We start from the raw sequence: 21322 nt of genomic DNA, 5'->3' as shown, positions 1-21322 counted from the left end.
CCAGAAGGCAGGTCATAGTTTCCCAGTCTCTAGTCTGCCACCCTCCTCATTTGGTGGCAAATCAATACATTTCTGGAGAAGGCAATGGCAACCCACTCCAGTACTCTTGCCTGGAAAATCCTATGGGAGGAGCCTGGTAGGCTCCATGGTAGGTCCATGGGGTCGCTAAGAGTCGGACACGACTGAGCGACTTCACTTTCACTTTTCACTTTCATGCATTGGAGAAGGAAATGGCAACCCACTCCAGTGTTCTTGCCTGGAGAATCCCAGGGACGGGGGAGCCTGTGGGCTGCCATCTATGGGGTCATACAGAGTCGGACACGACTGACGTGACTTAGCAGCAGCAGCAGGAACAATACATTTCTTCTTCCTTTATCCTCAAAACCTTGTCCCCATCACTCTCATTTGGTGTGGTGACAAGGACCAAATTTTCAGTAACATATTTATTGACACATTACTATTCAACAACTCTTACGAGCTGTCAAATGTCGATATATATAGTACTCATTTATGAGTCTTATATGTAATATTTTATTATAGAGCATACCATTTTATTCATTCACATCTTATTGTACATTTCCTTTGTTTATATTTTTCACAAGGAAGCGGGGCTGAACATGAACACATCTTCTGCACACTTGTAGACATGAAATTGCTGGGTCATAAAAATGCAGATTTTAAACTTCACCACAGGTGGCTGTTCTTATTTTATGCTTCTACCTTGCATCTTTGAGTCTCCACTTCCCAGAGTCCGTTCTTCTCCTGAAATGGTCAGACTTTAATAACATTTACCATCCGGAGATTGTTTTCATTATCTTATGAACAGATAATTTCAGTGTAACTTAAGTTACACGCAAAAACAGGGCCAGACGACGCTTGATGTGGCAGAGAAGACTTAAGGTTCCACGGTAGGGTTTCGCGGACTCTGTTACTACTGCTCTTTGGTTTCCCTCAAAGTACTAGCAAATGGTAAAGCAAACGAACAAACTGCGAGACCACTGGGAGGTGCCCAGTCGACTCTTGGAGATGAAATCTGCCTCCCGTTGATGGCGACCCCCCACCTCACACAGTTGGTATGTCCTGTGGCAGCCTCCCCCGCTCAGTACGGGTTGGTTCCGTCCTTGGACGCCCGCGCATGCGCCCGCCCCGAGAGCCCGTCGCAACCCCGCGGTGTTTCAGGTTCGCGCGCTCTCGCACGCCTCAGATTCCTGACTTGCTGCGGCCGCTCGCGACCAACAGGACTTGAGAGGAGGGGCTCATCCGCGCGGCGCGGACGGTCGGTGAGTACCAGCCGCTTCGGCACACCTCCAGCCGCCTTCTTCCAGCCTCCTCTTCTCCCTCAGTGGGGGCGCGGCCCACTCTTCTCCCGAGCGGAGCCTCTGACTTGGGGTTAGGACCCTCTCGATGCTGAGGCGGGTCTCTTCGGACGCCAAGGTGGGCGCCTGCTGACAGGACGGCCCTTCGGGACGCCAGGGTAGGCCGTTAGGACACCGAGGATGGCCCCTCAGGATACTGGGCGCCTCGGGACGCCGGTGGGGCCTCTGGGGACCCCGGATGGTCTTCCTCCCTCGACTGCCGGGCCCGCTCCCCTCAAACCGAGGGTGCGGCCTTCATCCTCCTCGGGTCCCTTTCGGCCCTTCTGGGTCTCCTGCCACCGGCTCCGGTCCCCGCCCACCCCCGAAGGCGTCTTCCTCACGCTGAGCACCCAGGGAGGGGGCTCCGTCTATGCCGCCTTCTTTCGTGGGGCCTCACAGCCGGGACCTCTCGGAGTCAGGTCGACTGGGTCCCCCACCCACTTTCTCTTCACACTCCCTATCTCCTCCAGGCTACTGTTTTCTGTTGGTTAGTGGTCTAGGTTATTTTGCCCAGAAATTAAGATTTTCCTTGGGAATCCTGATCGTCGTGTACCACTTCCCCCTGGCACAGAAGTAGTATGTTTCCGTTCTGTAGGATGATAGACAGTGTTTCAAGCCTCGTACACATACACATTTGTTGAACGTTCACGACAGTCTTACGCCATAGGTACTCTTACCGTCTTTAACTTATGTGTTAGATAACTGAGGATCAAAGACACACATGGTGTACGCGGTTGAGCTGGTTTTGAATCCAGCCAGCGTGACTCCAGTGTTCTTGTATATAGTCACTGAATATGAATAAGTGAAAGTCTACTGTCTTTATTTTTTCCTGTCAAAGATAGTGCCTTTTAGTTGAAGTAAAAAATGTCTTTTTGAAATCAGATACATTGTGCTTCAATTATCAGCATTCCCATTTTGAATTTAAGAAATTACCAGATGTTTGATTTTGAGTTTCCTAACGTGTAAAAATCATGATAAAAGTGTCCTAAAATCATGAAACCTAGCACATAGAGTTTTGGGGAGGAATAACCTCTATAATGCATTTGAGGTACCTAAAATAGTATCCAGTTCAGTTCAGTGGCTCAGTCGTGTCCGACTCTTTGCAACCCCATGAATTGCAGCACGCCAGGCCTCCCCGGGACCCAGTAAATAACTGTTACTCATTGTGTTTGGATTCTGTTTTTACACACTTGTCTTAAACTGAGGCTGAGTATAAACTGGGAAATAGAGCATCGGGGTGTGTGTGTGTGTAGGCATATAGAGCATCAGTGTGTGTGTGTAGGTGTGCATTTACTTTTTTTTAAATTGGAGAAACAGTAAAGCTCATGTGATCAGTTGATGAAGAGTTTGGTACCAGATTTCTTGAATAGTAGCTTATTTAGAAGTAAGAGTCAATCAATCAGAGAGTACGGTTAAGGTCCCAGTGCCTCCAGGCTTTCAGAGCAATTTTGACAGGTTTGGTAGGTAGAATGTCAAGATTTTAAATTTTCTTGTCAGTGATTGTTCTTTGCATAGATCAAGATGATGGATGTGTTGAACAAAAATGACAAATAATATCTTACAAATTGGAGATTTTCAAGGACACTACCAACTGTAATGTAACGAGTCTCATTTTTGGGTCACCTTTCCTGCCTTTGCATTCTTTTAGAGACGTTTTGTTTCTGTTACGATTGAGAAGAGAGTGTTGGTATCTAGACTCTATTTCTTCTTTGTAGACACTTAGTGATAATTCCTTCTGTAGCCTCTATTCAAGTAATTGAAGATAAGCCATTATTTTAGTGATTTTTTTTTTTCTTCATTTTGAAAGATGGCAACTTAAATAGGAGTTGAATTATGTTAGATTGCTTGTTTAAATTAGCTGAACAGTGACTTCTTTAGGGACTTCCCTGGTGGCTCAGCGGTAAAGAATCCGCCTGCAGTTCAGGAGCCGCAGAAGACACGGGTTCAATCCCTGGGTGGGGAAGATCCCTTAGAGGAGGAAATGGCAACCCACTCCAGTATTCTTGCCTGGAGAATCCCATGGACAGAAGAGTCTGTCAGGTTATAGTCCATGGGGTTGTAAAGAGTTAGACACAACTGAAGCAACTTAGCACACATGCACAGGACCTTTTTTACTCTTAGAATTTCCATGGAAATAGTGTGGCTAAATGTCATGAAGCACTGGAATTTTGGAATCTGGCTGTGGGCTGCCTCTAACTTAATGCTTATTGATCCCTTATTTACTATGATTCTTTGAAAACACACTTTGAGCCTGTAGATGGTTCTGTGCTAAGGAGAACAGTTTTTATTTCTTTACATGTCTTTAAGAAATTAGATGTATTTGATGGTGTAGCACCATTGCTATCAGATTTGAACATATTGGTTTCAGTAATTAAATGTACAGGAAAAGATGTGTTTCCTGTACATTTAATTATTGAAACCAATATGTTCAAATCTAACAAGATGTTTTCCTAGGGCACTATGATTCCTCCTGTCTGACCCCATACTTATCCCTACTTCCAAGTCCTGTTCAAGCTGTTCTCTTAGATTCAAGTATCACCTCAAGTCTTACTATTCTCCATATAGCAATAGTTTCCTTTGACCTGTAATTTAGCCTTTTGTGCCCTTATATAGCATTCAATAAGTTAAATATATATAATTTAAACATTTTATTGAATTATATTTTATAATTTAAATATATAGCATAAAGTATGCTAAGTCACTTCATTTGTGTCTGACTCTTTGCGATCCTATGGACTGGAACTCACCAGGCTCCTCTGTCCATGGGATTCTCCAGGTAAGGATACTGGAGTGGGTTGCTATTTCCTCCTCCAGGGGATCTTCCTGACCCAGGGATCGAACTCGTGTCTCTTAAATCTCCTGCATTGGCAGGCGGGTTCTTTACCACTAGTGCCACCAATTCATCTAATATTTATATGTCATACCTTACATCAGAAATCCAAAGATTAAGTCATGGAATATTGGAGTTAGGATTTAGAGTTGAGAGATAGAAATGCAAGTGCCTGCCTTGTGACTTTGGGTAGGTTAGTGTTTTGAACCTATGTTTCCTCATAATAATTATATTTACTTCTTAGGTTTTTATAAGGATTAAGTAAAATAGTCATTCAGTCACATTTATTATTAAAAAAGTATTGTTTGCATATAGTGAAGTGAACCAATCTTAATTGTATAGCTCAATATGTACATCCATGTAACTGCCACCCAAATCAAGATATGAAACATTTCTGACACCTCAAAAGGATCCCCTGTGCCCCTTTTCATTTAGTACCCTCCAAAGGTAACTAAATCCAAAGGTAACTAGTATTCTGACTTGATCACCATAACTTAATTTTTTTAAACAGCTTTATTGAGATATAATTCATATACCATAAAATTTACCCACTAAAATGTACAATTCAGTGGCTTTTAGTATTTTCACAGTTGTATAACCATCACAACAATCAATTTTAGAACATTTCTTCACCCTAAAGAGAAATTCCACACCCCTAATTCATCAGTACCAATCCCCCTGAGCTGTAAGCAATCACTGATCTACTGTCTGTCTGTTTAGATTTACCGGTATGGGTATTTCATGTAAATGGAATCAGACAGTATGTGGTCCTTCTGACTTCTTTTTACTTATCATAATGTTTTCAAACTTCATCTGTGTTGTTGCATGTATCAGTGCTTCATTTCTTTTTATTGCTGGATAATTTTCCATTGTATGGATCTGATATACATTTTATTTATTCCTTCATCTGTTGATGGATATTTGGGTGGTTTCCATTTTGGGGCTGTCATGAGTAATGCTGCTTTGTGAATATTTACGTACAGGTTTTTGTGTGGACATAAACTGTAATTTCTTTCGGCTGTTTATGTAGGAGTGGAATTGCTGGGTTGCATGGTAATTCTAATTTCAACATTTTGAGGAGCTGCTAGACTGTTTTCCAGAGAGTCTTCTCTGTTTTACATATCTATCAGTAGTGTATGCAGGTTTAATTTCTCCACATCCTGGCCTACACTTGTCACTGTTTATCTTTTTGATTATACACCCATTCTGCTGGGTGTAAAGTGGTATCTCATTGTGATTTTGATTTGCATTTCCCTAATGGCTAATCATGTTGAGCATCTTTTTACCCATTTATTTGCTGTCTGTAAATAATCATTAAAGAAATGTGTACTTAGATTCTGTGACTAATTTTTATTGGGTTATTTGCTGTTTTATTTTTGAGTTATAAGACTATCTATGTATATATATTCTAAGTACAACTCCTTAACATATATGTGATTTGTAAGAATTGTCTCCAGTTCTGTGGACTGTCCCTTTGCTTTCTTGATAGTGTCTTTGAAGCACAGAATTTCTTGATTTTTGGTGTCCAGTTTATCTAGTTTTTCTTTTGTTGCTTGTGCTTTTGATGTCATATATAAGAAACCATTATTGAATTCAAGCTTGTAAAAATTTGTCTGTTTTCTTCTATGAGTTTTATAATTCTGGCTTCTACATTTAAGTATTTGATCTGTTTTGAGTTAATTTTTGTATGGTGTGAGGGTAGGGATCAATTTCATTCTTTTGCATCCGACTGTACAGTTTTTCCAGCACCATATATTAGAAAGATGATTCTTTTCCCTATTGAATGGTCTTGGCACTCTTGTTGAAAATAAGTTGACTGTAAACATGACCATATATTTCCAGACTGTCAGTTCTGTTCCATTGATTTGTGCATTCATTCTTAGCTCCAGTGCCACACTGTCTTGATTACTGTACCTTTGTACTAGATTTTGAAATCAGAATGTGTTAGTCCATCAACTTTTTTTTCCCAAGATAGTTTTGTTTCAATTATTATTTTGAATTTCCGTGCCAATTTTAGGATCAACTTGTCAGTTTTCACCAAAAAAATCAACTAGGATTTTATTAGGGATTGCACTGACTGTGTATGTCAATTTGGGAAGTATTGCCATGTTAGTATTGTCTGAGCTGCTGCTGCTGCTGCTAAGTCACTTCAGTATATGTGCTGCCGAAGTGAGCACTGCTAAGTTGCTTCAGTCGTGCCTGACACTGTGCGACCCCATAGACGGCAGACCACCAGGCTCCCCCGTCCCTGGGATTCTCCAGGCAAGAATACTGGAGTGGGTTGCCATTTCCTTCTCCAATGCGCGAAAGTGAAGTCACTCAGTCGTGTCTGACTCCCAGCAACTCCATGGACTGCAGCCTACCAGGCTCCTCCGTCCATGGGATTTTCCAGGCAAGAGTTCTGGAGTGGGTTGCCAGTGCCTCCTCCGATTGTCTGAGCTAGTGGAGGTGATGGAATTCCAGCTCAGCTGTTTCAAATCCTAAAAGGTGATGCTGTTAAAATGCTACACTCCTTATACCAGCAAATTTGGAAAACTAAGCAATGGCCACAGTCCTGGAAAAGTTTTCATTCCAATCCCAAAGAAAGCCATGCCAAAGTATGTTCAAACTGCTGTAGAGTTGTGCTTATTTCACATGCTAGCAAGGTAATGCTCAAAATTCTTCAAGCTAGGCTTTAACAGTACGGGAGCTGAGAACTTCCAGGGATACCCGCTGTATCATAGAGAAAGCAAGAGAATTCCAGAAAAACATCTACTTCTGCTTCGTTGACTATGTTAAAGCCTTTATGTGGATTGCAACAAACTGTGGAAAATTCTTAAAGAGATGGGAATACCAGATTACCTTCCTGCCTCCTGCGAAACCTGTATGCGGGTCAAGAAGCAACAGTTAGAACTGGACATAGAACAACAGACTGGTTCAAAATTTAGAGAGGAGTACATCAAGACTGTATATTGTCACCCTTTTTATTTAACTTCTATGCAGAGTACACCATGTGAAATGTTGGGCTGGATGAATCACAAGCTGGAATCAAGATTTCTGGGAGAAATATCAATAACCTCAGATATGCAGATACTACTACTCTAATGGCAGAAAGTGGAGAGGAACTAAAGAGCCTTTTGATGAGAGTGAAAGAGGAGAGTGAAAAGCTGGCTTAAAACTCAACATTCAAAAGACTAAGACCATGGTATCTGGTCCCATCACTTCATAGCAATTAGATGGGGAAAAAGTGGAAACAATGACAGATTTTATTTTCTTGGCCTCCCAAAACACTACAGACGGTGACTGCAGCCACAAAATTAAAAGACGCTTGCTCCATAGAAGAAAAGCTGTGACAAATCTAGACAGTGTATTAAAAAGCAGAGATATCACTTTGCTGACAAAAGTCCGTCTAGTCAAAGCATTGGTTTTTCCAGTAGTCATATATGGATGTGAGAGTTGGACCATAAAGAAGGCTGAACACTGAAGAACTGATGCTTTTGAATTGTGGTGCTGGAGAAGACTCTTGATACCCACAGCAAGGATATCAAACCAGTCAATCCTAAAGGAAATTAATCCTGGTTATTCATTGGAAGGACTGATGCTGAAATTGAAGCTCCAATATTTTTGCTGCCTGATGCAAAGAGCCTACTCTTTGGAAAAGACTTTGATGCTGGGAAAGATTGAGGGCAGGAAGAGAAGAGGGTGACAGGATGAGATGGTTGAGTGGCATCATCGACTCAATGGATGTGAGTTTGAGCAAACTCTGGAAGATAGTAAAGGACAGGAAAGCCTGGCATGTTGCAGTCCATAGATTCTCAAAGAGTTGAACACAACGACTGAACAACAACATTTGTTTCCTAGGCTGTCTTCACTCTTTTTCTTTCTGTTTGCTGTTGTGATTGGGTGAGTTCCAGTGCCCTGTCGTTAAGTGCAGTGATCCTTTTTTTTTCTTGCTTCATCTGGTCTGCTGTTGAACCTTCACGTTATATTTTCCATTTCAGTCATTGTATTCTTCAGCTCTGTGACTTCTATTTGGTGCTTCCTTTTATTTTCTGCCTCTGTTTTGAGATTCTCACTTTGTCCCTCCATTTTTCTCTTGAGCCTGGTGGATATCTTTATAACCATTCTTTTGTACTTTCATCAGGTTAAATCACTTATCTCTGTTTCATTAAGGTCTTTTTTTGAGGTGTTACCTTGTTCTTTCACCTGAAACATATTTGTCTGTTTTTTCATTTTCCCTGACTCTGTGTTGGTTAGATATGCATTAGTTGGTTATGCATTAGATGAAATAGCCACTGTTTAGTTTTGAAAGAGTGACCCTGTGTAGGGGATGAATCTTATCATTCAACTTTGCCTTAGCTCTTGGTTGTCTCTCAAACCTTTGTGAATGTCCAAGCAGCCTACTTTATTTTCACTGGCCCCCAGTAGTTTAAGATGTGCCAAGACCTGTCAGTATCCCAAAGTGGAAGAACTCTGCTCCTAGATAAAGGCTGATTGGAAGCCAGACTCTTAGGCAGCTGCCTTTAAATTATGCAGATAGGGACTTCCCTGGTGGTCCAGTGGTTAAGAATCTGACTTCCAATGTAGGGGACATTGATTTGATCCTTGGTCAGGGAACCAAGATCTCATATGCTGCAGGACAACTAAGCCTGTGTACCACAACTACTGAGCCTCTGCATTAAAACAAGAGAAGCCCCTGCTACAACTAGAGAGAAGTCCATGTGTCTCAATGAAGAACCTGCACACCACAACGAAAGATCCTATATGTTGCAGTGAAGATCCCATGTGCCATAACTAAGAACTGACACAGCCAAATAAATGTTAAAAAAATATGCAGATAGCTACAGTCCTGTGGGATTCTGAACGTAAGCCTTGTTGACCACTAGAATTTGGCAATCTAGAAGTGTCTTCTGGTGGCAACTGCAAAAATCAAGGCATCAGATGAGGGTACAAGCTCTATTCTGCGAGATACTGACAAGCTGGAGCAAATCGGAGGAAGAGTGCAAAGATGTCACCCACCAGCCTTTGTCTCTGAATAATATTTCAGCAGGTGCTTAGATGTGTGTTAAGTTAGATGCCTGCTCGTCAGGCCAGTTCTTTATGATAAGCAAATAAACATTTTTCACAGAAAGTTTGGGTGTTTTTCAGTTGGCTTCTGTGCTGGGCTCTTGGTGGTTTTCTGTGTGTGTGAGCCCTTTGAGAACTGTTTCTCAGTTTACTGTAGCCTTGTGGGTTTCATGAATGCAAGTGCTGTCAGGTTTAAAGTTGGATGTATTGGGGGTCATCTCTCAGGTGCGTCTTAAAAGTTGGGCTGCCAGATACAGGGTTCAAACCCTTCACTCCTCAGGGAGAAGATTGGGATTTTGAGTTCCTTCCTGATTGTGGGTCACTACATGAGGGTGTGGGATTTACTTTGAAGTCAATTTTCTCTTGTTTGTCTGATGTGTAGGATTTGCTCAGCTATGGGGTTATGTGTGTATATGTATAATTTTTTATTTCTTCCCTGCAGGAAATTGTTCTGTATATAGCTGTAGATTTGTGGGAGGAAGCGAGTTCAAGATTCTGCAACATCACCATCTTGAACTGGAATTCCAAATTATCCTTTAATAACACAACCTTGATACTGACATTGGTATAACCCACTGATAGATTTCCCCCATTTTACTTATATTCATTTATGCGTTTCTGTGTATGTGTGTTAACTACTACAATTTTATCATTTGTGTGTAAGTTCCTGTATTATCCATAACAATCGAGAAATTAAACAGTTCCAACACCACAGGAACCCCTTTTCTAACCAAACCCATGTCCTTCCTGCCCTCTTCTGTCCCTAACCCTTGACAACAATATGCTTGTTTTCTAAAATTTTGTCATTTCACTCATTTTTATAAATGGAATAATATAGAAAATAAAAAAGATTTATATATTTATTTATTTCATTTTTTGGCTGTGGTAGGGTCTTTGTTGTTGCATGCAGGCTTTCTCTAGTTGTGGTGAGCAGGGGCTACTCTTCATTGTCGCGTGTGGACTTCTCACTGAGGCGGCTTCTCTTATTCTGGAGCACAGGCTCTAGGTGCTCCGGCTTCAGTAGTTGCAGCATATGGGTTCTAGAGGGCTGGCTCAGTAGTTGTGGCACACAGGCTTAGTTGCTGTGCAGCATGTGGGATCTTCCTGGACCAAGAATCCAACTGGTGTCCCTCACATTGCAAGGTGGATTCTTAACTCCTGGACCACAAGGGAAGCCCTGTATAACATTTTTGTTGTTCAGTCAGTAAGTCATGTCTGACTATGACCCCATAAACTGGAGCATGCCAAGCTTCCTTATCCTCCACTATCTCCTGGAGTTTGCTCAAATTTACATCCATTGAGTTAATGATGCTATCTAACCATCTTATCCTCTGTTACCCCCTTCTCCTTTTGCCTTCAGTCTTTTAGGATGGACTTTTTTTGCTCAACACAATTCCCTTAAGAGTCAACCAAGTTGTTGCATGTATCAGTAGTTCATTCTTTTTCTTTCTTTTTAACTTGTTTGCCTTTTTGGCTGTGCTGGGTCTTAGTTGTTGCATGTGGGATCTTCGATCTTTATTGTGACATGTGAACTCTTAGTTGCAGCATGTAGTATCTATTAAGATGGTGAAAAAGTAATTGTGGTTTCACAACCCAATCAAAAAGTGGGAAAAAGACCTAAGCAGACATATCTCCAAAGACATGCTGCTGCTGCTAAGTCGCTTCAGTTGTGTCCAACTCTGTGCTACCCCATAGACGGCAGCCCACCAGGCTCCTCTGTCCCTGGAATTCTCCAGGCAAGAATACTGGAGTGGGTTGCCGTTTCCTTCTCCCACGCATGCATGCATGCAAAGTTGCTTCAGTCGTGTCCGACTCTGTGCAACCCTGTGGACGGCAGCCCACCAGGCTCCTCTGTCCACAGGATTCTCTAGGCAAGAATACTGGAGTGGGTTGCTATTTCTTTCTCCCTCCAAAGACATACAGATGGCTAATAAACACAGATAAAAGATGCTCTCTATCACTCATTATTAGAGAGATGCAAGTCAAAACTACAGTGAGATATCACTTCACACTGGTCAGAATGGCTATCATCAAAAAGTCTACAAACAATAAATTCTGGAGAGAGTGTGGAGAAAAGGGAACTCTCTTGCACTGTTGGTAGGAATGTAAATTGATACAGCCACAAAGAAAGACAGTATGGAGATTCCTTAAAAAACTAGGAATAAAACTAGCGTATGACTCAGTAATCCCACTACTAGGCATATACCCTGAGGAAACCAAAGTTGAAAAAGACACATGTACCCCAATGTTCATTGCCTGCAATAGCTAGGACGTGGAGGCAACCTAGATGTCCACTGATAGATGAATGGATAAAGCAGCTGTGATACATATATACAATGGACTATTAGTGATAAAAAGGATCACATTTGAGTCAGTTCTAATGAGATGGATGAACATAGAGTTTATTATACAGAGTGAGGTAAGTCAGAAAGAGGAAAACAGATATCGTATACTAATACATATAAATGGAATCTAGAAAGATGGTACTGATGAAATTATTTGAAGGAGTGGAGATAAGTCTCCACTCTCCAGCAGTGGAGACAACAGACATAGAGAATAGACTTATGGACATGGAGCAGGGGGGAAGGAAGGAGAGGATGGGTTGTATGGAGAGAGTAACATGGAAACATACATTACCATGTGTAAAATAGATATGGTAGCCAGTAGGAATTTGCTGTATAACTCAGAGAAAAACTGGGGCTCTGTAACAACCTAGAGGGTGAAAGGTTGTTGTTGAATCACGCGAATACACCAGGATTCTTGGCCCCCGGAGGAGAAGAATTCAATCCGGGGCCTGAGACGAGGCTTGATCACTCAGAGCTTTTGTGTAATAAAGTTTTATTAAAGTATAAAGGAGATAGAGAAAGCTTCTGACATAGGCATCAGAAGGGGGCAGAAAGAGTACCCCCCTGCTAGTCTTTAGCTGGATGTTATATAGTCACTAGCAGTCTGTTAATGAAAGAAAGGAATGTCTTAAAATTCAGAATGGCACCAGGCCCCTCACCCATAAGATGCATTTTGGGATAAATGGTTTATCCTGGGCCATAAAATGATTAACTTGAATCTTGAAGAAGGGCAGACCACCATACAAATAGTTTCATTTACATAGATTAGGGGAACAATATCCATACTGGTTTGTCAAGTAGGTTCTGGGCCAAGAGGCAGAACCGACTTGGAGACAGAGTTTGGGGTAAAGGCATAGTACATTAGCATAGCTTAAGACAAACATTTCCATAAGAAAAAGGCATTGGTTATCTCTAGACTCGAGAATAGCTAACTTCAGGCGAAGCCGGGTGTCATTATGGCAACACAATATTTTAAGAGAAACCTCCCGTTAAATTTGTATAGAGAAGGAAAAAATATTGCTAGTTTGTTTCCTCCTGCCGCTTAAGAGAGATAAAAATGTCTGACACTTGCAGGCTATTTCCTCTATTTGGAGACCCCTGGCCTTCCTGCCTGTTACCCTCTCAAGGGGTGGGATGGGAAGGGAGGTGGCAGGGAGGTCCAAGAGGGAGGGGATATATGTACCTATGACTGATTCATGTTGATGTTTGACAGAAACTAACACAATACTGTGAAATAATTATCCTTCAATTAAAAATAAATAAATTTATATAAAATAGGTGCAGTTTTAGATCGTGAATTTTACATCATTATAACTAGGCTCAAACACATCTTTATTAATCAAAATAGAAACCATTACCGTCAACACATTTTTACCAATGAGAAATAAGTTTTTTATTCCTTTAGCATAAAAATCCTTGCTTTGGGATTTGATGAACTCTTGGAAAGCATTTTCTGCCTCCTGCTGGTTATGGCGGAGAAGGCAATGGCACCCCACTCCAGTACTCTTGCCTGGAAAATCCCATGGACGGCGGAGCCTGGTAGGCTGCAGTCCATGGGATCACTGGGAGTGGGACACAACTGAGTGACTTAACTTTCACTTTTCACTTTCATGCATTGGAGAAGGAAATGGGAACCCACTCCAGTATTCTTGCCTGGAGAATCCCAGGGACCGGGGAGCCTGGTGGGCTTCCGTCTATGGGGTCACACAGAGTCGGCCACGACTGAAGTTATTTAGCAGTGGCAGCAGCAGCTGGTTATGGAAACATTTTCCCTTCAAAAAGTTGTTGAGAAGCTTACAGAAGTGATCGTTGGTTGGTGAGAGGTCAGATGAATATGGCAGATGACACAAAATTTCGTAGCCTAATTTGTTCAACTTTTGAAGTGTTGGTTGTGAGAAGTGCGGTGAGACGTTGTTGTGGAGAAGAATTGGGCCTATTCTGTTGACCAATGCCATCTGCAAGCCTTGAAGTTTTCGGTGCATCTCATCGATTTGCTGAGCATACTTCTCAGATGTAATGGTTTCACCAGGATTCAGAAAGCTGTAGTGGATTAGACAGGCAGCAGACCACCAGACAGTGACCATGACCTCTTTTTTGGTGCAAGTTTGGCTTTGGGAGGTGCTTTGGAGCTCCTTGATCCAGGCACTGAGCTGGTCGTTGCATAAAATCCACTTTTCGTCGCAATCTGATCGAGAAATGATTCATTGTTGTTGCACAGGATAAGAGAAGACAACACTTTAAAATGATAATATTTTGATGTGTGGTCAATTCACAAGACACCCACTTATCGAGCTTTTTCACCTTTCCAATTTGTGAGGTTGAATTGTTTAGCAGTTTATTGTGGAATTATAAGAGGATCAACTTTGATGATCCTCTTAACTGGTCGTTGTCAACTTCTGAGGGCCAGCCACCGTGCTCCTTATCCTCAAGGCTCTTATTTCCTTTGCAAGACTTCTTGAACCACCACTGCACTGTATGTTTGTTAGCATTTCCTGGGCCAAAAGTGTTGCTGATGTTGTGAGTTGTCTTCACTGCTTTATGACCCATTTTGAACTCGAATAAGAAGGTTGCTTAAATTTACTTTTTGTCTAACATCATTTCAACAGTCTAAAATAAACAGCAGGTAATAATGTCATTAGCAAAAAAACTAAAGTGAAAAATGTGCATTAAAATGATGTTTTACATAACTACATTTATTTAAAAATGTATTCCAATATCAAACAGCAAATTCAGCAATGCAGAACTGCAATTACATTTGCACCAACCTAGTAGTTCCCATTGGAAGCATGGAGTCTTAGCTTCCATGGACCACCAGGGAAGTTATTCATTTTTCTTTTTCATATGGAACATATGGAATATGTTCCATAGTATATATATACTAGTTTGTTTAGCCACTCACCTACTGAAGGACTTTGAACTGTTTCCTCGATTTGCTATTACAAATAAAGCTGCTGTGGACATTTGTGTACAAGGTTTTTCATGTGAATATAAAATTTTGTTTCTCTGGGATAAATACCCAGGAGTACAGTTATTGGGTTATGTGATAGTTAAGAAACTGCAGAACTCTTTTCAGAGTTGTACCATTTTACATTCCCACCAGCTTTGTATGAGTGATCCAGTTTCCCTGAATATTTGCCTGACTTTGGTGGTGTGACTTTTTAAATTTTATTCATTTTGATGGGTGTGTATTCAATAGTATTATCTCGTGGTTTTAATGGATTCATTTTGAGTTGATTTTGTATAAAGTGTTAGCTTGAGGTTTTCTTTTTTCTTTTTGCCAATGGATTTCTACTTGCTGTAACACCATTTATTGAAAAGACTTTCCCTACTAAATTAGGTTTGAGTATGTTGTGATGGTTTCCGAGTTCTTTTTTCTTCATTGATATATGTCTATTATTCTACCAATTCCACACTATTTTGATTACTGTATTCATATAATAACCCTTAATATGGAATAGTGTGATTCCTCTCACTTTATTCCTTTTTGTCAGGATTGTTTAAGTCTTTCTAGGGCCTGTGCTTTTCCACGTAAATTTTAGAATAAACTTGTCTAAGTCTACAAAAAGATACTGCAGGGATTTTTATAGGAATTATGTTAAATCTAAGATGAATTGGGGCTTAGATGGTGAAGAATCTGCCTGCAGTGTGGGAGACCCGGGTTCTATCCTTGGGTTGGGAAGATCCCCTGGAGAAGGGAATGGCTACCCACTCCAGTATTCTTGCCTGGAGAATTCTACGGACAGAGGAGCCTGGTGGGCTGTAGTCCATGGGATTGCAAAGACTTGGACATGGCTGAGAGACTGCACTAAGATGAATTTGGGATGAATTGACAGCATTATTATGTTGAGTCTTACAATCAATGAGCATGTATGTTCCACTGATTTAGATCTTGATTGGTTTCATTAATTACTAAGAGAAGTTCAGTTCAGTTTAGTCGCTCAGTTGTGTCTGACTCTTTGCAACCCCATGGACTGCAGCACACCAGGCCTCCCTGTCTATCACCAACTCCCGGAGTTAACTCAAACTCAGGTCCATTGAGTTGGTGATGCCATCCAGTCATCTCAAATATTTAGGCATAAATCTAACAAAATATGTACAGGACTTACAAGCTGAAAACTATAAAACACAGCTAGTTTTTTTTTTTTTTAATATTTAAAAATTTTAAGACTAGAAAGTTTGGATAAAGAGAAAAGTATAATTTCACCACTAAATTGTTCTAAATTTTGTATAAGTGATTTATTTAATAAGTATTTGATGATCATCTATTATTTACAGAGAATGTGCTAAGTCCTAGAGCTAGACCTATCCTTGTCTGTCTGAAACCTACAAATCTATTGGAAAAGACAGGTATTGCCTTAAAAAATCGCAAACATAAATATATAGTTACAGCTGTGATTACTTTGAGGGAAAGCTGATGTGTTGAGCATATGTAGTAAGAGATTTGATCAAGTTTGGCGGTCAAGGAAGACTTCTCTGAGATCGTAGTTCAGCTGAGATCTCAAGGATGAGAAGGAGTAAACTGGGTGAACCTAGTGTTGGAGGGAATCTTTCATGCAAAAGAAGTGTGTGGGAAGGCTTTGTGGCAGAAAAGTAGTATGGATGTAGCTTAAGAACTGAGGGAGTGGTTAGAGCAAGAGAAATCTGGCAGGAGGTCAGATAATACAGGGAATACCATGTAGACCATATTAAGAGAAAAATGTCTTAAATATGAAACAGTGAGATAATGAAGTTTTAAATAGTGGAATATTTTTTATTTTGTTTGTTTTGGCCTTGCCATGTGGATTGTGGGACCTTATTTCCCTGTCCAGGGATTGAACCTTCCCCTTCAGCAGTGAAAGTGTGGAGTCCTAACCCTACTAGACTGCCAAGGAATTCCTAAATTGTGGAATAATTTAGTATTTGCAGTTTTAAAAGGTGAAAGCTTCAATTTGTAGAGCAAATTGGACAGGGGGTGGAGCAAGAGTGAAAGTAAGGGACCTAGTTAAGATATTGTCCACATGCAAGTTGCTGGTACTTTGGAACTAGGGTTGTAGTGAAAATGGACCATGAACTTCCAGATTTTCAAGTTGGATTTAGAAAAGGCAGAGGAACCAGAGATCAAATTGCCAACATCCATTGGCTCATTGAAAAAGTAAGAGAGTTCCAGAAAAACATCTACTTCTGCTTTATTGACTACACCAAAGCCTTTGACTGTGTGGATCACAACATACTGTGGAAAATCCTTAAAGAGATGAGAATACCAGACCACCTTCCCTGCCTCCAGAGAAATTTGTATTCAGGTCAAGAAGCAACAGTTAGAACTGGACGTGGAACAACAGACTGGTTCCAAATTGGGAAAGGAGTATGTATATGTTATGTATGTATGTATATTGAGTTATGTATGTTATGTATATTGAGTATGTATATTGGGAAAGACTGTATATTGTTACCCTGCTTAATTAACTTACATGCAGAGTACTTAATGCAAAATGCTGGGCTGGATGAAGCACAAGCTAGAATCAAGATTGCTGGGAGAAATATCAATAACCTCAGATATGCAGGTGATACCACCCTTATGGCAGAAAGCGAAGAAGAACTAAAGAACCTCTTGATGAAAGTGAAAGAGGAGAGTGAAAAAGTTGGCTTTAAACTCAACATTCAAAAAACTAAGACCATGGTATCCGGTTCCATCACTTCATGGCAAATAGATGGGGAAACAATGAGAGACTGTACTTTTTGGTCTCCAAAATCACTGCAGATGGTGATTACAGCCATGAAATTAAAAGATGCTTTTTTTCTCAGAAGAAAAGCTATGACAAACCTAGACAGCATATTAAAAAGCAGAGACATTACTTTGCCCATAAAGGTCCGCTTAGTCAAAGCTATGGTTTTTCCAGGAGTCATATATGGATGTGAGAGTTGGACTATAAAGAAAGCTGAGCACCAAAGAATGATACTTTTGAACTGTGGTGTTGGAGAAGACTCTTGAGAGTCCCTTGGACTGCAAGGAGATCCAACCAGTCCATCCTAAAGGAGATCAGTCCTGAATATTCATTGGAAGGACTGATGCTGAAGCTGAAGCTCCTGTACTTTGGCCACCTGATGTGAAGAGCTGACTCATTGGAAAAGACCCCGATGCTGGGAAAGATTAAAGGTGGGAGGATGAGACGACAGAAGATGAGATGGTTGGATGGCATCACTGACTTGTGGACATGAATTTGAGCAAGCTCCAGGAGTTGGTGATGAACGGGGAAGCCTGGTGTGCTGCAGTCCATGGGGTCGCAAAGAGTCAGACACAACTGAGTGACTGAATTGGAAATGGACAGACATGGATAAGTTAAAGAGAAATATAGGAGATGAAATCAGTAAGGCATGAGGATTAATTGGATGTGAAAAATGAGTGAAAGACAATCAAAGATGATGTCTTAGTTCTGCATGGGATGGAACCTGAGTACTGGCTTTCAAGCTTGCCCCAGCGTTTACTGTCCTCAGGGGCTCTCAGATTCTGCTGTGTATGCACAGCGTCCTGCTGCCAGGTTTATGGAGGACACTTGGGTCTGCTGTGGTGTTTGCGTGTATGTACACAACCAGTCCATTCTGAAGGAGATCAGCCCTGGGATTTCTTTGGAGGGAATGATGCTGAAGCTGAAACTCCAGTAGTTTGGCCACCTCATGCGAAGAGTTGACTCGTTGGAAAAGACTCTGATGCTGGGAGGGATTGGGGGCAGGAGGAGAACGGGACGACAGAGGATGAGATGGCTGGATGGCATCACCGACTTGATGGACGTGAGTCTGAGTGAACTCTGGGCGTTGGTGATGGACAGGGAGGCCTGGCGTGCTGCAATTCATGGGTTGCAAAGAGTTGGACACGACTGAGCGACTGAACTGAACTGAACTGAACACAACCTTTCATCAGTCTGGGATATTTGGAGACTTTATGAATCCTCTTATGGCTGTCTGTCTTCTTGGAATTTCCTGATAAATCTTTGATTCGTTCTCTGGTTTGTTGCTTGCCTCATATAGGACCCAACCACAGGGTATTAGCCACTAAGATAGACTAAAAATGTTCCTACCTAGTGAGTCCCCACCAGCTGTGAAAGTGAAATTGTTGATATTCATGTCCTTCCTTTCCTTGGTTGGTGAATCTAAGGGCGGGGAATATATGGGACATATCAAGCTCTTGGTATGAATTGCAGAGATTCATGGTGTTCTTACTGAAAGTTAAGTAGTTTTCATGAATAAATATTTTTAATTTTGTTATATTCAGTTAGTTTCCAAGCTGAAATTTGTCAGCTTTTTAAGTTTCTTTTTGAGAAAAGATTTATTAACCTCTTTATTGTCATGACAAGTAGTCATGGGATTTCTTTGGAGGGAATGATGATTGAATTTTGATGATGATGAATCAAATCTGTGATTGAATTTTGGTCAGAGTATCTACCTGTGTAACCACCTCCTTAATCAAGATACAGCACACTTATTTCAAGAGGTACCTTTATGCCTTTTACCAGCCATTTTTCTCCCTCCCCCATTCTGGCCTGAGGCAGTTACTTGTCTGGGTTTTTTTTTTTTTTCCACTGTTGATTTATTAGTCTTTTCTAGAATTTCAAACACAGTTATACCTCAAATACTGTGGTTCAGTTCCAGACAACTGCAGTAAATCAAAATAAAGTGAGTCACGTGATTTTTTTTGTTTCCCAGTGCATATAAAAGTTATGTTTACACTCTACTGTAGTCTGTTAAGCTTGCAGAGTCTAAAAAAATAATTTGTTGTTGTTCAATTGCTTAGTCGTGTCTGACTCTTTGCGACCCCATGGACTGCAGCACACCAGGCTTCTCTGTCCTTCACTATCATCTGGAGTTTGCTCAAGCTCATGTCCATTGGATCCATCACCAATTGGTGATGCCATTCAACCATCTCATCCTCTGTTGTCCCCTTCTCTTTCTGCCCTCAATCTTTCCCAGCATCAGGGTCTTTTCCAGTGAGCTCTTTATATCAGGTGGCCAGAGTATTAGAGCTTCAGCTTCAGTATCAGTCCTTCCAGTGAATATTATGGGTTGACTTCCTTTAGGATTGATTGGTTTGATCTCCTTGCTGTCCAAGGAACTCTCAAGAGTCTTCTCTAGCACCACAGTTCAAAAGCATCAATTCTTTGGCTCTTAGCCTTCTTTATGGTCCAACTCTCACATCCATATAATGTATATATTTAATTAACGGGGAACTTTACCCAATACTCTGTAACGGCTTATATGGAAAAGGAATCTTAAGAGTGGATATATGTATAACTGATTAATTTTGCTGTACACTTGAAGCTATTAGTAACAAAATTTATAAATTGACTATAATGAAAATGAAAAAGAAAACTTGATAAAAATTGCTGTCATCTGAATCTTCATTGAGTTATAGTAGTAACATAAAAAAATCACTGATCAAAAAAAAGAAAAAGAAAAATGAAAAAAAATCATTGAAAGTGGGTCACCTTGATAAATATAAAGAAAAAGTTTGAAATGTTGCAAGAATTACCAAAATGTGACACAGAGATACAAAGTGAGGAAAATGCTGTTGGGAGTCTTGCTCCACACACGATTGCCACAAACATTCAGTTTGTAAAAAAATGCAGTATCTGCAAAGTGCAAAAAATGAGGTATGCCTGTAAATGGAATCATATAGTATGTACTTACTTGTGTCTTGCTTCCTTTGCTCACCATAATGTTTTATGTAGTTTAATTGGTGAAGTAGTTTTCTATGGTATGGATAGACCACAATTTGTTTATCCATTCCCCTATTGGTGGCTATTTGGGCTGTTTAGAGATTTCGTCTATTATGAATAGGGTTACTATGAACGTGACTATTTCTTTTGGGTGAATACTTGAAATGGCTAGGTCATATAGTAGGTGTATGTTTTACTTTTTAAGAAAGTGCCAAACTGTCTTTTCAGAGTGGTTGTACCACTTTATATTCCTAACAGCAATGTATTAGAGTTCTAGCTGCTCCTGTATTCTTATCAATGCCTGATCTTTTTAGTCTTTTAAATTTTAGCCATGCTAGTGGATGTATAGTGGTGTCTCATTTTATTTTTTCCTTATCAATTTTATTGCAAAATGATTTATGTGTAATAAACTGCATCTATTTGAAGCGTATAATTTGATGAAATTTTCAAGTTGTATACACTTGTGAAACTGCTGCCAAAATCATGATACAGTAGGTTCCCATCACCCTCAAAAGCTTCCTCATGCTCTCTTCTGTCCTTCTCTTCTTACATTCCTGAACCTTAGTAACCAGTGATTTACTTTTTGTCACTATAGGTTAGGTTACATTTTATATAAATGGAATAATACAACCTTTACTCTTTGTGACTGGCTTATTTCTTTGGCTGTGCTGGGTCTTACTTGCTGTGTTTGAACTTAGTTGCAGGATGTGGGACCTAGTTCTCTGACCAGGGATTGAACCCGGGTCCCCTCCTTTGGGAGCGTGGAGTCTTAACCACTGGACCACCAGGGAAATTTTTCATTCAGCAAAATGATTTTGAGGTTCACTTGTATTTTTGCCTGTGTCCTTTTTATTGCTGAGTAATGTTCTGTTGTATGAATAAATCACAATTTGTTTATTCATCTGTTGTTGGACATTTGGGTCATCTCGTGGGCTTCCCTGGTAGCTCAGAGGGTAAAGTGCCTGCCTGCAACGTGGGAGACCTGGGTTCAATCCCTGGGTTTGGAAGATCCCCTGGAGAAGGAAATGGCAACCCACTCCTGTACTCTTGCCTGGAAAA

The 21322-nt window shown here is 40.7% G+C and overlaps 1 protein-coding gene across 20 annotated transcripts in view; it reads left to right on the top strand.

Moving 5' to 3' along the window:
* Nucleotides 1–1244: 1244 nt before the first annotated feature.
* The window catches only part of UIMC1 (ubiquitin interaction motif containing 1), a 138586-nt gene continuing 118508 nt past the window's right edge, over nucleotides 1245–21322 (top strand). For 11 of the 20 annotated variants that reach the window (XM_086410866.1, XM_086410847.1, XM_086410857.1 and 8 more), the window contains exon 1: nucleotides 1245–1280. The gene's annotated coding sequence lies outside the window, so the exon portion shown is untranslated. Of the gene's footprint in view, nucleotides 1475–21322 lie in introns of all 20 variants that reach the window. The other 9 variants (XM_086410868.1, XM_086410849.1, XM_086410859.1 and 6 more) reach the window with 2 other exon arrangements.

Source organism: Bos grunniens, chromosome 7 (genome assembly GCF_055505025.1).
Source record: "Bos grunniens cultivar Pamir isolate PY7600 chromosome 7, Bosgru_T2T1.0, whole genome shotgun sequence".
Taxonomy (NCBI): domain Eukaryota; kingdom Metazoa; phylum Chordata; class Mammalia; order Artiodactyla; family Bovidae; genus Bos; species Bos grunniens.
Note: the sequence above shows the minus strand (reverse complement) of the source record. Positions and strands in the feature narration are given on the sequence as shown.